Source organism: Oryctolagus cuniculus, unplaced genomic scaffold, assembly GCF_964237555.1.
Source record: "Oryctolagus cuniculus unplaced genomic scaffold, mOryCun1.1 SCAFFOLD_57, whole genome shotgun sequence".
In the NCBI taxonomy this organism is placed as follows: domain Eukaryota; kingdom Metazoa; phylum Chordata; class Mammalia; order Lagomorpha; family Leporidae; genus Oryctolagus; species Oryctolagus cuniculus.
The window spans coordinates 226,749-242,135 of record NW_027208388.1 but is presented as its reverse complement, the minus strand read 5'-3'; the positions used below and the strand labels follow the sequence as shown (position 1 = coordinate 242,135).

Below are 15,387 nucleotides of genomic sequence, written 5' to 3'. Positions count from 1 at the left end.
TTCCAGAATTACAAGTTCTGTCTGTTCTTTTGTAAACCTTTCAATACTCCAACAGTTTCTTTCCAAAATAAAAGTCTGGAATCATCCATACTAAAATTAAGAATTTATAATTGGGAGGAACGGATGTTTTCATAAACATTTGCTATAATTAATTTCAACCAGAGAATTGAGGAAACAAAGCAGTTTTTCCTACTCCAAAACTTTATTGCCTTTTTCCCATATAGCAGACTCTGAAATCTTTTTAAATATGGTTAGTGAAATTATACTCATTATTTAGTATGTTTTTGAAAAAAAAAACTGCTTTTTTTTCCTTATTGCCATCTCGTGTACCTTGAAAGTTAAATTTAATCTGATATTTTCATTTTGTAGCAGTTATAAACCAGAAAAGACCTTTGTAATTTTGTAATTTCTTAGCAAGATAAAAATTCTTCTTTTAAAGATCGTTTCAATTATTTGAAGCATTTTATATTTGATTTGATAAACAGAAGCTTTAAGAAGAAATGGTGAAATGTAAATAATCATAATCCTTAATTTTAAGGATAGAGAAGGCTCATAGTTAAAATATATACCATAGTGCTTATTCTGTGCTGGTTATGGAATATTTCACAGGAAATGGCTGCAGTGTGTGAATATGTTGTTGGAAATTTCCGTTTAGAGAGACAAAGGCAAACTTTAGTTCTTTCGGGTTTATTATAATACTGCTAATTTTAAAAAAATAAAGTGAAGTGTACCTTGCCTAAGTTTTCAAGAAATCAACAACAAATACACAGCTGGATTAAATCATAAATATTTAGCTTTTTAGTCACCATTTACTCATGCTGTAATCCATCCTAGGAATCTTTTTGACCCTTTTTTTGGAGGAGAAAACAAAAGAGGAAGAAGAAAGAAAACCTGAAAGTGTACCTTGCAAAATGAGTTAAAGGTTTATTAAGTGGACACAGTCCATTTTCCATCCTCCTGAGTACTTTGGCACAGCTGTAAAGATCTTGAAGAGAACAAATGTTCTTGACTAATCTGTCAGCTGTAAAATGTGTACAGAAAAATAGGTAGCTATCACTAAAATTACACTTCAGCTTTCAGTAACCATTTAATGAGTAGCATAACTATATAAGTATGGAGATGTAAGTACTCTACTCAATAATTAAAAATAATCTCATCTTTACACTGAAAGCTCTGTAATTACTATTTGACTTCACCAGGACCACTGTGGGAATCTCCAGTGGCACGCTGAGTTGTTCAGAGTGGATTAAAATCATAAGATAAAATTGGATAAATCATTAAATTATTAAGCTTTAAATATTACAAGAATGAATGTATCCTGATATTTGGAAGTTATATTGTAGGAATTTGCAGTCTAAAACCAGATTCTGATGTTTATTTTTTTTTCTCTTTGCCATGAAAGTGGTTTTATTTCCTATGATTTTAAAAACAGATTTATTTGAAAGGCAGAGTTACAGAGAGAGAGAGAAATCTCTCATCTGCTGGGTTACTCCCCAGATGGCCACAACAGCTGGGGCTGGACCAAGCTGAAGCCAGGAGCCGGGAGCTTCTTCCAGGTCTCCCATGGGGGTGTAGGGGCCCAGGCCATAGAGGGAGCTGGATCAGAAGTGGAGTAACCAGGCCTCAAACCTGTATCCCATATGGCAGGTGGTGGCCTTACCTGCTATGCCACAGTGCTGGCCCCTGGTATCAGCCCTTCTTACCTGGCCTGAGTTATGCCTGGTGTAGCACCACTGTGGCCAGGAGCTTGAAGCTGAGCTGAACGCCTCACCCAGCACACACAGGCTGCACCCACCGCACAACTACAATCCCAGAGCACCCACAGGGGACTGCTGGGAGCCCTGGATTTACAACAATCAGTGATCAATGCACCCCACGCAGGACATTAGGCAGTGCGGGCTATGGACTCCCAGTATGGCTTCCTGCCCTGGGGCCTCCTGCCCTGGAGTTTGCAACCCAGTGCAAATAGCTTAATATTTGCTTTCAGAGGCATCGCCTGAGGTGCTTGGTTCCCCATGGTTCCTTCATCACCTTCTCATCCCAAGTATAGCCCTCTAGTGGTTCTGTGTGGGAGGTACAGAGGCTGGACCATTCTGGCCTATCTCAGCATCTGGATCCGATGTACTCTAGGCTTGGCAATAGGCTTAAGGCTCAGCACTTAAATCATTCATAGCAGTTTGGAAAGAGCACAGGGAGATTCCCCCCAAGAAAAGGGAAAAGCTTGCAGGAAAGATTCTGAAAAATAAGGAGGGCTTCTGCCTGCTCAGATGGCATGCCTTGGGCTGCTTCCCTCTTGCAAAATCAGCATCCCATTGGGCAAGTGTAACTGCACATTTAAGACTGCACCCACCCCCACTATCATTCAGACTTCTGAACAAAATATTTCTATAGAAAAACATCAGGGGCTGGGGCTGTGGCACAGCGGGTAAAGCCGCCGCCTGCAGTGCTGGCATCCCACATGGGTGCCAGTTCATGTCCCGGCTGCTCCACTTCTGATCCAGCTCTCCGCTGTGGCCTGGGAAAGCAGCAGAAGGTGGCCCAAGTCCCTGGGCCCCTGCACCCGCATGGGAGACCTGGAGGAAGCTCCTGGCTGCTGGCTTCAGATTGGCACTGCCATTGCAGCCCTCTGGGGAATGACCCAGCGGAGGGAAAACCTCTCTCTCAGCCTCCTGTCCTTATAAACATGTGAGAACTCCATGGAAGGGGATCCCTGCAGCCGCAGCTAATGCAGGAACACCTGGGGCACCTTCACTCAGATCACTCATCACACCCGATAGCTCTCATGCCTCGGGGACTGTTAGGAGGGTCCCAGGTACGGCCTTGGCATTGTCAGTGAGCTGTGCTTAAAGCAGGCCTCCATCCCAGTTTCTGGTGCTTTCTCAGAACGTTTAAGAGACAAGCAGTTAATTATTACTTCACAAGGGCGGCTGTAACAAGTTGTCAAGACAGCAGCTGAAAAAATCCTGGGGTGCGTGTCCTGGCCCCGTAGGCTAGGCTGTAGTGTCTGATGGCAGCGGCCTGTAGCAGGGTTCTGGTTCAAGCCCCAGTTCCTCTGTTTCCGCTCCAGCTCCCTGCTAATGTACCCAGGAAGCTGGCGGTGATGAGCCACCCGTGCCTCCCATGTGCAAGTCCTGGGTAGAGCTCTCGGCTCCATCTGGCCCAACCCTGGCTGCTGTGGGCATTTGGGGAGTGACCTGACAGATGCAAGATTCTCTCTCTCTCTCTCCCCCACCCCACCCCCGTGTAAATAAATAAATCTTAAAGCAATTTAAAAACTTTTCTTTTTTAAGGTGGACACTGTGCAGTGAGTGAAGCTACCTCTTGTGTGGTGAGGATCTTGTTCCCGTGTGGTGCCCGTGAGGACAAGGAGGAAGGCAAAGCCAAGTCCGTGTCTATTTCGTCCAGTGTCAGCGTCTTCATCAATTCATGACGATTCTCCCCTCCCCTCCTCGACCCTGCAAACCCGGCGAAGCACAGGGGCAAAGCCTCACCAAGCTCATGGCGACAGTGACAACTACAATGACATTTCGGTTCTGACTGTCGGGTGTTTCACGATCTCGCCGAGCCCTGAAGCCAGGGAGCATTCCAGATGTCACTGAGGGCCACGTACACTTGTCCGTCCTTACACACACGGCGCCCGCTGTTCCAGGTGCGCCCCTGTGGCTCCAGTGTCCGCCTCCACCTGCGTGGCCTTCTGGAAAACGCTGAGGTCTCGGGGTGGAGGGGACTTGGGGGACAGTGCAGCGCGGGGCGCGGGCCAGTCGGGATCACCGTCGGCACCCACGTCCCCGTGTGCGTTTCTGGAAACGTGGAGATTCCCGCCCCCAAGACTGCACGGTTCTGCGGGCTCACCCGGACACCGGTGGTCAGGGGCCCGGCCCTCAGCTCCCGGGCAGCCCCAGGGAGCGGGTGCGGGCGGCACGGCGGGTCACGCGCTCTCAGACCCGCGTCCGGCAGGCGGGAGAAGCCCTGGGTCTCTGGTCGGGGTGCAGAGTCCCCGCTGAGGGTCCCGGCAGCGCCCCGTCTCCGCAGGCTCTGCCTCAGGCCACCTCAGCCCCGGCTGCCCGTGCCACGGCTGGTGTGGGATGTTTCGGCCGAGACTCTTAGCGCTCCTGGGTTCGGGTGTTCGCTGGCGCCCCGCTACCTGGCAGGGAGCCCACGGAGACTCCTGCACCCGCAGTCTGCGGACAGACACCCTGCGGCCTCCCCGTCGCAGGTTCTGATCTTAGTCATTTGTTAGGAGGAACACATGATATATTTAGTAGTATGCAGTGTTTTCATAACTAAATGTTGAAATGTGTATTTAAAATTAGACTATTAAATCTCTATCAGTAAGGACATATTTTACATTGGGGCATTGATAAGTGTTTTTATAGTTTCCTCAGTAAATTTATTTTTATTCTATACAATTTAAACTGATAGGTGTGAATTTGTTCTAACTTTTATTTGATGAATATTCCCGTTTCTTAAGTAAATATTTTTTCTAGATGTTTGATAGTATTGCAGTATTGCAGGAGACATGAATGCTTTTTGGTATTTCTGTTCTCTCATGTTTTAAATCACTGAACTTTTGACAGATATATTGTAAGTCAGCAATTAAAACATAAATATTTGGGTAAACCTCTAAGGTGTATTAGAAGTTCAGTATTTTTTTTTTTTTTTTTTTTGCTTTTCTTCTGATTTATTTGAAACGCAGTCAGAGCTAGAGAGAGGGAGAGAGCACACCCATCCGCTGAGTCACTTCCCAAAAGGCCGGCGCTGGGCCAGGCTGGAGCCAGCAGAGTGGAGCTCCATCCGGGTCCCCCACGCGGGTGCAGGGCCCCACACCTTCACCACTGCTCCCAAGGTGCGCATGCGCAGGGAGCTGGGCCCGGAACAGAGTCTGACCCCGGATGCCCTGGTCTCCATCCCCACACCAAACACGCCCCGAGGTCCCCACAGGACGCGGCGCCCAGCGCTCAGGGCGGAGCTCAGCGGGGAGCCCGAGAGGGGAGCGCTGTGTGCGGGACCCCAGGGCAGGCCGGGAGGACGCCCGCTCCCCCCATCAGATCCTGGGTTCCATCCCCAGCTCTGCTCCGGACTCCGGCTGCAGGGGTGGCTTGGGCGCTCTGGCCTAGCACGGAGAGACCCCAATGGCGCTCCCACCCCAGTACTGCGGGCCTGGGGAGTGACCCAGAAGGGAGCTGGGTCTGACTTCCGCCCCCAGCACTGTGTCTTCCATGGCACAGCTGTGGACCCCAGTTCCCGCACTGCTGTCAGCCATATGGCTCTGCTGAGGGGTGGGGGACATGGAGCAGCCCACTGTGACCCCCTGGGCCTCTGGCTGTTCGCTTCAGTTAAAGGGGAAGAGACCCAGGAAGTGTTAGGAGTCAAGTGTACGGGAGGTGCAATCACGGACGGCTTTCTGGAGGAGGTGGCACTTGAGCCAGGTCCTGTAAGGGGACAGGCAGCCAGGTCGGGAGAATGAAGGCGGCTGTGAGAGGCCGACACGTCCAGCCCCAGGGGTGCTTCTTCCAGGTGACACCCCGGTAGCCACCGCCAAGAACATGCCTGGGGACAGTGCAGATCTGTTTGGGGACAGCGCGGCAGAGGACAGCGGTGCGGCCAACGGGGCCTGTGGCCCACGGTCATCATCAGGGAGCAGGAGCACAGCATCGACCTGCACATGATCCGGCCGCACATGAAGGTGGTCACCCACAGAGGTGAGGCCCCCGGGGTACCCGTGGTCAACCATGGAGGTTAGGCCACCCCGTTACCACGTGGTCACCCACGGAGGGGAGATCCCCCCCCCCCGTACCAGTGCTCACCCACAGAGGTGAGACCCTACCCTGGTACCCGCGGTTGCCCACAGAGCTCAGACACCCCCCCCCGGGGTACCCGTGGTCACCCACGGAGGTGAGGCCCCCCCGGTTACCTGTGGTCACCCATGGAGGTGAGGCCCCCCAGTTACCACGTGGTCACCCACAGAGGGGAGATCCCCCCATATCAGTGCTTACCCACAGAGGTCAGACCCCCCCCCAGTATCCGTGGTCACCCACGGAGGGGGGATCCCCCCATACCAATGCTCACCCATGGGGGTGAGGCCCCCCCGGGTACCACTGCTCACCCACAGAGGTCGGTCCCCCCTCCGGGTACCTGTGGTCACCCACGGAGGTGAGGCCCCCCAGTTACCATGTGGTCACCCACAGAGGTCAGACGCCCCCCCGGGTACCTGTGGTCACCCACGGAGGTGAGACCCCCCCAAGGTACCCGTGATCACCCACGGAGGTGAGACCCCCCCCCGGGCACCCGTGGTCATCCTGGAGGTCGGACCCCCTGCTGGGCCCAGTAGACCCTCCGTGCCCCTGCGTGGCTCAGAGCCCAGCGACGGCCGCCCTCACAGGCTACCACAGCGAGGGCCTCAACGCCATCATCGTCTATGCCGCCAGCTTCCTCCAGGACAGCAGCTGCCCAGACTACCACTATGTCCTGGAGAACCTCTTCCTGTGAGCGGGCGGGGAGGGGCCAGGAGGGCAGGGCGGGCAGGAGGCGGGGCGGGGAGGGGCCAGGACAGGCAGGGCGGGCGGGGGGCGGGGAGGGGCCAGGAGGGCAGGGCGGGGCGGGCGGGGTGGGCAGGGTGGGCGGGAGGCGGGGCGGGCGGGAGGGGCCAGGACGGGCAGGGCGGGGTAGGCGGGCGGGAGGGGTGGGTGGGGACCGTCGCTCGCCCAGGCTCCCCCTGCTGGCCCACTCTGGGCCTTCCCTGGGCGCCGGGGCTCCGCAGCCGCCACACCACACACGTCCATCACCAACACCATCAACACCATCATCATCATCACCACCAATACCGTGAACACCGTCACCGTCACCATAGCCATCGCCAGACCGGTCCTGCGGGGGCCCGAGGGGCTGCAACACGGCCCCCGCCCCTCCCCACAGCCCGCGGCCCCTCCCCACAGCCCGCGGCCCCTCCCCAGCGCCCGCGGCCCCCTCCCCACAGCCCCGGCCCCTCCCCACAGCCCGCGGCCCCCTCCAGAGCCCCCCGCCCCTCCCCACAGCCCGCGGCCCCCTCCCCAGAGCCCTGCGGCCCCTCCCCACAGCCCGCGGCCCCCTCCTCGGAGTCCCCTGCCCCTCCCCAGGGCACGCGGCCCCCTCCTCGGCGTCCCCCGCCCCTCACCAGCGCCCCCGCCCCTCCCCAGCGCCCGCGGCCCCCTCCCCAGCGCCCCCGCCCCTCCTCAGAGACCCCACGCCCCCTCCCCACCGCCCCCGCCCCTCCCCAGCGCCCGCGGCCCCCTCCCCAGCGCCCGCGCCCCCTCCTCCGAGCCCCGCGCCTCGCCAGAGCGGGGACCCCCGGATCCCCGAGGCCCGCGGGGGAGGCCCGGGCTGGGCCGGGCGCGGCCGCCCTGACCCCGACCCGCTGCCCCGCGCAGCTCCGTCGTCGGCAGCCTGGAGTCCTGGTGGCCGAGGACTGCGGGATCCTGTACCTGAAGGGCGCCAGCCCAGCGCAGGATGCCGGCCTCGGCGGCTCAGGAAGCTGCCAGAGGACAGACAGGAGGCGCGGGCGCGGGCGCGGGCACGGGCGGCTCTGCGCTCGGCCCGCCCGGCCCCTCAGCTGCCCTTGGCTAGTGGACGCGGCCCCCACGCCGCCCCTGCCGCCCTAAAATCTGTTTCTGGCCACCGCCTACCAAATCTGCTTTCTGTTCATCTCTGCCTCCTCCATTTCTAGCAGGTGGAGAAATGGGAGCTGGAAAACCTTCTGGGTCTGTTCTCTCCTGAGCTTTTTCTTTGGCTGTCCCAGCTGTTAGCATGGAGACTTGGTCACCAACAGAAAACTCCCTTTTATGAAAATGCTAGCGTATAGCCGGCGCTGCGGCTCACCAGGCTAATCCTCCGCCTTGCGGCGCCGGCACTCTGGGTTCTAGTCCCATCGGGGCACCGGATTCTGTCCTGGTTCCCCCTCTTCCAGGCCAGCTCTCTGCTGTGGCCCGGGAGTGCAGTGGAGGTTGGCCCAAGTGCTTGGGCCCTGCATCCCATGGGAGACCAGGAGAAGCACCTGGCTCCTGCCATCGGATCAGCGCGGTGCGCCGACCGCGGCCAGCCGCGGCGGCCATTGGAGGGTGAACCAACGGCAAAGGAAGACCTTTCTCTCTGTCTCTCTCTCTCACTGTCCACTCTGCCTGTCAAAAAAAAAGAAAAAAGAAAAAAAGAAAATGCTAGCGTATAACTAAATGGTTTATGCATTTTAGGATTTTCTGTCAGTTTTAAAAAATTTTTTTTGAAGAACGAATGATCTGTTTAATCATGGGAAACTATTGTTTCATAACTAAACTTTGAAATATATATTTTGAGAACTTATATTTATACTTAATATATATTATATTCATTATATTGGCATTGATTAGCATTTTAAGTTTCTTTAGTAAAAGTATTTTTAATCTACCAAATCTGCTTTCTGTTCACCTCTGCCTCCTCAATTTTTATAAATGTATAAATTTTTAAGGAAAAAACCTGTATTATACTTCATTTATTCTTGTTAGTAATTACATTGATAGCATTATTATGCAAATTAGGAGTGCTGTTGGTTTATATTGTGGCTTTAAGATGAGTATTTTTCCTAAAAGAAGTACAGAAGATAATTTAGGGAAGGGGCAAGGGGACATTTTATTTTGGCTAATATACTGCATAGAACTGTTACACAGCTGTTTAACTGAAACGTTGCTTTGCAATCTCCATTATTTTAGTGTGTTTTTAAAATTTTTTCCAGGAGATTCTAATAAAAATGGAAGAAGAACCAAGTTCTGCTTTGGACTCTGAAGAGACTTTTAATTCTTGTAGGTAGGTAGTAAATACAGAGATATAGAATATTACAGGATAATGTATAAGATCCAATTTCTTAGAGGATTCTAATCTTAGAATAGCAAAGAATTAGGACTTGTGCTTTTAAAATGTGATAATATTTAAATATTACTGTGGTATGTGATTATCTGCAGAAATAATGAGTATCAGAAAATGTAATAACCCAAATTCTTGTAAATGAGCTTACATCAGATATCTGTTGCCCTCCTATCCTACAGCACACTAATTAGAACAAATGTACATGTAGTATTAACCTTTATTATAATTTGTTTTTTGTTTTTCCCGTATATCTTTTACAGTACTAAAGACTTCTTTCAGAGTACCTACGAAAGGTTAAAATGCAAATGTGATTGAATTAAGAGCTGTTTGTTAATGCCCTTTTAGGGCTTTTCAGCCAATAGGGCTCTTACAGCTCAAACAGGAAAGGATTCAGTTGGCAGGCCAACACTGCTGTCAAATAGTTTTATAGTATTTAAAGTGTGAAATTAATATTTTTCTACCCAGTAGGCAGTAGCTCTTGTAATGTAATAAGCTTAATTGTGAATTTGGCAATTGAGTTAAATGTAGAATTCATAGAAGCACAGTGCTGGTATATATTTTCTTATTAATATTGATAGACAAAACCTAGAAAAATGTAGCAGTGTCACATTAAAGTAGCCACAGAATTATTAGTAAAATTTGCTTTAGAAGATGAAAATTATTTTTCTGTTGCCATTATAGCTCTTTTAAACTAGCTAGTAACAGGTTATTAAAAAATATATAAATTTTCCAGTGTTCAGAAGTCCTTTTGTGTAACAACTATTTAAACTGCCTCAGAAATCCTAACCTTTCTTCATAATCAGACAGCTCAGGCCTTAAGCCTACCACTGACATACTAGAGCTTATGTCCAGGGTAACGAGCTAGTTTCTCATCTGTAAAAAGGGCATTATATTGTCTGATCTGCTTCCTTCCCACAACTTTTAAATACTGGGGTAAAACATGTAAAACAAAGCCTCTTGAAAATCTAAATGCAGGGCCTGTTCCGTGGCTCACTAGGCTAATCCTTCGCCTGTGGCGCTGGCACCCTGGGTTCTAGTCCCTGTTGGGGCGCCGATTCTGTCCCAGTTACTCCTCTTCCAGTCCAGCTTTCTTCTGTGGCCCAGGAAGGCAGTGGAGGATGGCCCAAGTGCTTGGGCTCTGCACCCACATGGGAGCTCACAAGGGGGCACCTGGCTCCTGGCTTTGGACTGGCACAGCGCGCTGGCCTTAGCAGCCATTTGGGGGGTGAACCAATGGAAGGAAGACCCTAACTCTGCCTGTCAAAAAAAAAAAAAAAAAAGAAGTGATATCTGGAATTATAACAAATAAATTATGGAACTTAAATCCATGGACACTAACTACAGCTTCATATGTCTAATACTCACAGATTTATTTTTATGGCCTATGAGGTTTTACAATGATTTGTATTTCTTAGTGGTTTTCTTCATTGATTCAGAGAGGTAGAAAACAAATGGATTTAACTCCTGAGACACTTGTATGGGGTTATATGATGCCTGAATGGTTTTAGGCCACATCTTGTTTTGGAAGTGTTGGTTTAAATTTAAGTATTTGGCTTCCAACTAATTTGCAGTGATGTGTTATGAGAATATATTATTAGTTTTATGCAGTACATCTTACAGGTTTTATATTTATGTTTATTTATTTATTATATATATATTTATTTATATTTATGTTATATGTTTTTTTGTCAAGTTACATGTGAGAGAAAACTGCCGGATGTGAAAGAAGAGAGAGTTTCCTGTGTGTGCTGCAGTGGATGTTTAACTTAGGGAATGGAGCACACATGGCCACATGGTGGAAGGAATGTTGTTTCTCCATCCTCCCCCCCTCTTCCCAAGGGCAACTGACCTCCTTGCCAAAAGAGGCGAGCCCTTGCCAGCCCAGATGACTACAGACTATTACATTAATCTGTCTAGCTGCAGTACCAGCTGCTTGCATGTTTTTAGTTATCTTATTAGATGGTATAACAGTGACCTATGAAATTAATTGAAGGTGAACATTGTTAACTTCCCTTTTATTACCCTATGTTTCCCAAAATCTTTTTGATTAGATTATAACTTTCTACAAAAGTTCCTAGGAAGTCTGTTTGGTTTTTGATTCATGTAATTTTTTTTTAAGGTTTTTAAAGTATAATGTCATACTGCACAGTATAGAAAATAATTTAATTTTTGTCTCATTTATTGATAGATTTTAGTCTGTTTATATAATTGAAAAGCCATAGTAAACTTACCTTATTAGACAATTAAGTTAGATTGAACTCAGACCAATTATTTGGCATTCTCTGAGAAACTCAAAATACTCCTTTATCTTGGCATTGCAGAAATGGCATAGTATAGAATGCAAATTATTGTATCTTGCTTTAAAATAAATTTTAAATCATATTTACCTCTTCTCTAGATTCATATATATGGTAGTTGATCACCAAGTTTACTCTATTTTTTAATTTAATTTAACTTGGCATCATTGATGAGTATATTTTCCCAAGCTGTGCTGTTAGGAAAAAATGTATTATCCTCTGATTTTTTGACAAAGGGATAATTTTGAAGTAATAATCTTTAAATGTGATGTTGACTTTAAGAGACACACAAAATAATAAAAACTAATGATAATCAATTATAAGTCTTAGCCAGTGTTCTATTATAATAATTTAGCTAGGGACCCTGATGCTGAATCTAAGAAAATAAAAAAGTTTCTGAATGCAAGAAAATCACAAAATACTTCTTTGTGTCTTTAGATAATAAATCCTATAATTGATATAGTAGGGTGACTGGAGACTTAATTCTTAAGACATGATGTTTGTGAGTCCTGTTGTTTTTTTTTTTTAATGTATTCATACTTTCTGACAGGTGTTTTACTCTGAAGAAATACTAATTTCATATTCCAAAAGAATTTTAATTGAAGAATAAAAGGAATGTTTCTATATATATTTTATATATATAATATATATTTTTTAAGAAAAGACAGTAAAAGGCACTTGGCTTCAAATAGTGGTGGTCTAATTTCTTATATTGAAGAGAGCTTCCAAAATCGCTTCCCTTTCTCAACATGTTATGTTCTCTATATCACTGAGTCAGAGACTACCTTGGTAAAATGTTTTTTATTATTATTCTATTAAAATATTTTTGATTAGCATGCAATACTGTCGCTCCCCCATTCATGGAGGAACGACACTGGACCCTGTGCTGTTCTTTTGTCTGCTCGGCCCTTCCCGGGTTTGCTGCCGGTTCCCCACTTGTGGAGGAACGACGCCGTCCTGGGTTAGCTGCCGGCCCCTCCACCTCCATGGAGGGGCGGCACCCCACCCCGCCGCTTTCCCCGCTTCCGCGGAGGAGCGGCACACCGCCGGCCGGCTCTCTCGGGGGCTGCTCAGATGTTCCTCAGGTGTTCCCTCAGATGTTCCTGGTGCATGTTGTCTCTCTCCTCCTTTATAGTCCTCTTCCACCAATCCCAACTCTGCTACCTACACGCCGAGTACGCTGCTCTCCTCCTCCAATCAGGAGCAGGATCAGCTCCTGCAGCTTATCAGTCAAACCGATGAGGCAGCTGCGTAGTTGTTTGCTCCTCCCCAGTGCCATATTATGGGAGAGCAGATGCATAGAATTAGTCCTAGTTCCAGTAATTTAGTCTAGTCTCAGTTGCTCCCCACACAATACTTTTATGGTGCAGTATTTCACTACATATACAAATCATACCTGAAACCAGGAAAATAGCTTTTCTATGTCCTCAGCTTATCTGTGTTCTGGTAGCTACTAGTTTCTCTCTCCTGGTTCTTTGTGCAGTGTATAATACATTATTGTGAGCTATAGTGGAACAGGAGCACTGTGCTGTGAACACTGGAACCAGTGCCTTCTGTCTGTGTTTGGTGCCTGTTACCCAGTCTTCCATTCTCTCTCGCCATACCCTTCCCAACCTCATTGTGGTTTTGATTTACATGTCCCTGATGGCTAGTGATATTGAACATTTCTTCATGCTTTTGTTTTCTTTTGTGTTTCTTCTCCAGAGAAATATCTATTCAGATTCTTTGCCTGTTTGTTAATTGGATTGTTCCGTTTTTGTGGTGTTTGGGGTTCTGTACATGTTCTGAGTCATAGTCCTTTGTTAGATGCACAGCTTGTAACTGTTTTCTGTCGGCTGTGATTTGTTCCTTTTGCTCTACAGAAGCTTCTTAGTTTGGGATGATCACATTTGTCTGTTTCTCCTTTCCTCTCTGTGCTCTTGGGGTCTTTTTTAAAAAAATTAATGTTTGCCAATGTTTTCCCCCAGGGGTTTCATAATTTCAGGTCTTACATTTATGTCTCTTCCATTATGAGTTGATTTTAAATTATGGTGAGAGGCATGGGATGACATTTTGGATTCTGGGTATGGATATTTTATTTTAAAGATTTATTTATTTTTACTTGAAATGCAGAGTTATAGAGAGGCAGAGGCAGAGGGAGAGAGAGGTCTTTCATCTGCTGGTTCACTCCCCAGATGGCCACAATGGCCAGAGCTGCACCGATCCAAAGCCAGGGGCCAGGAGCTTCTTCCAGGTCTCCCACATGGGTGTAGGGGCCCAAGAACTTGGGTCATCTTCTACTGCTTTTCCAGGCCACAGGAGAGAGCTGGATCAGAAGTACAGCAGCCAGGACTGGAACCAGTGCCCATATGGGATGCCAGCACTGCAGGTGGTGGCACTGCTAAGCCACAGTGCTGGCCCCGTGGGTACGGATATTTAGGTTTAGGTTTCCCAGCACCACTTATGTAAGAGACTGTCCTTTCTCTGGTATGAGTTTTATCAGATTTATCAAAGAGCAATTGGCTGTAGGTATGTAGAGTAATTTTTGAGATCTCTATTTTGTTCCAATAGTCTGTATGTCTGTTTTTATGCTGATACCATACTCTTTTTATTACAGTAACTCTATAATATGTCTTGAAATCTGATGTTGTGATGCCTCCAACTTTGTTTTTCAAGATATCTTTATCTATTTGAGTTCTTTTAAAGTCCTTCTATATGAATTTTAGGATTGTTTTTTCTAGTTCTGTGAATGATGTCTATCATTTTGGTTGTAATTACATTGAAGCTGTGAATTGCTTCAGGTATCATGGACTTCTACTAGTATTAATTTTTCTAATCTGCATACAGAGAACTTTGTGGGTTTTTTTTTGTCTTCTTCACATTCTTTCATCAGTGCTTTGCAATTTTTATTGTAAATGTCTTTCACGTCCTTGGTTAAATTTTATTCTGGGTGATGGGAGGGCAGATCTTGGCCTCACAGTTAAACTGTTAAGACTCTCGTGTCCCATTTGGAGTGCCTGGGTTCAATACCCGATTTCACTACTTACTCCAGCTTCCTGCTACTCCAGACCGTCAGAGGCAATGGTAATGACTCAAGTAATTTGCCTTCCATTTCTGGGACCTGGGTTGGGTCCTTGGATTTTAGGCCTGACCTAACCCTTTCTGTTGTGGCATTTAGAGATTGAACCAGCAAATGGGAGCTGCCTGTCTCTGTCTGTGTCTCTCTCTCAAATAAATTTTTAAAAATTAAAGCTTATTTCAAGATATTTCATTTTTCTATAACTATTGCTAGTAGGATTGCTCTTAATTTCTCTGTTAGTGAGCCCATTATTGATGATAAAAATACTGCTTATTTTTAGGTCTTGATTTTGTTTCCTGCAGCTTTACTGAATTAATTAATCAGTTCTGATAGTTTCTTGGTGGAGTCTACATTACTCTGTATAAAGAGTTACATCATCTGCAAATAGGGATACTTCAACTTCTTTCAACTTCTTCCTTTCTTTCTTTCTTTCTTTTTTTTTTTTTTTTTTTTTTTTTGGACAGGCAGTTAGACAGTGAGAGAGAGAGACAGAGAGAAAGGTCTTCCTTCCATTGGTTCACCCCCCAAAATGGCCACCATGGCTGGCGCGCCGTGCCGATCCAAAGCCAGGAGCCAGGTGCTTCCTCCTGGTCTCCCATGTGGGTGCAGGGCCCAAGTACTTGGACCATCCTCCACTGCCTTCCCGGGCCACAGCAAAGAGCTGGACTGGAAGAGGAGCAACCAGGACAGAATCTGGTGCCCCGACTGGGTCTTGAACCCGGGGTGCCAGCGCCGCAGGTGGAAGATCTTAGAAAAAAAGATCAGAGGCCGGCGCCATGGCTCACTAGGCTAATCCTCCGCCTTGTGGCACCGGCACACTGGGTTCTAGTCCCGGTCGGGGAACTGGATTCTGTCCCAGTTGCCCCTCTTCCAGGCCAGCTCTCTGCTGTGGCCAGGGAGTGCAGTGGAGGATGGCCCAAGTGCTTGGGCCCTACACCCGCATGGGAGACCAGGAGAAGCACCTGGCTCCTGCCATCAGATCAGCACTGTGTGCCCGCCGCAGTGCGCCAGCTGTGGCGGCCATTGGAGGGTGAACCAACGGCAAAGGAAGACCTTTCTGTCTGTCTCTCTCTCTCACTGTCCACTCTGCCTGTCAAAAAATTAAAAAAATAAAAAATGAAAAAGAAATGCAGACATCTTTTGAAAAAAAAAAAAGAAAAA

General features: G+C 48.0%; 1 pseudogene; it reads left to right on the top strand.

Moving 5' to 3' along the window:
• Positions 1-15,387, top strand: part of LOC127488998 (nucleus accumbens-associated protein 1 pseudogene) — a 95,723-nt pseudogene that overhangs the window by 64,150 nt on the left and 16,186 nt on the right.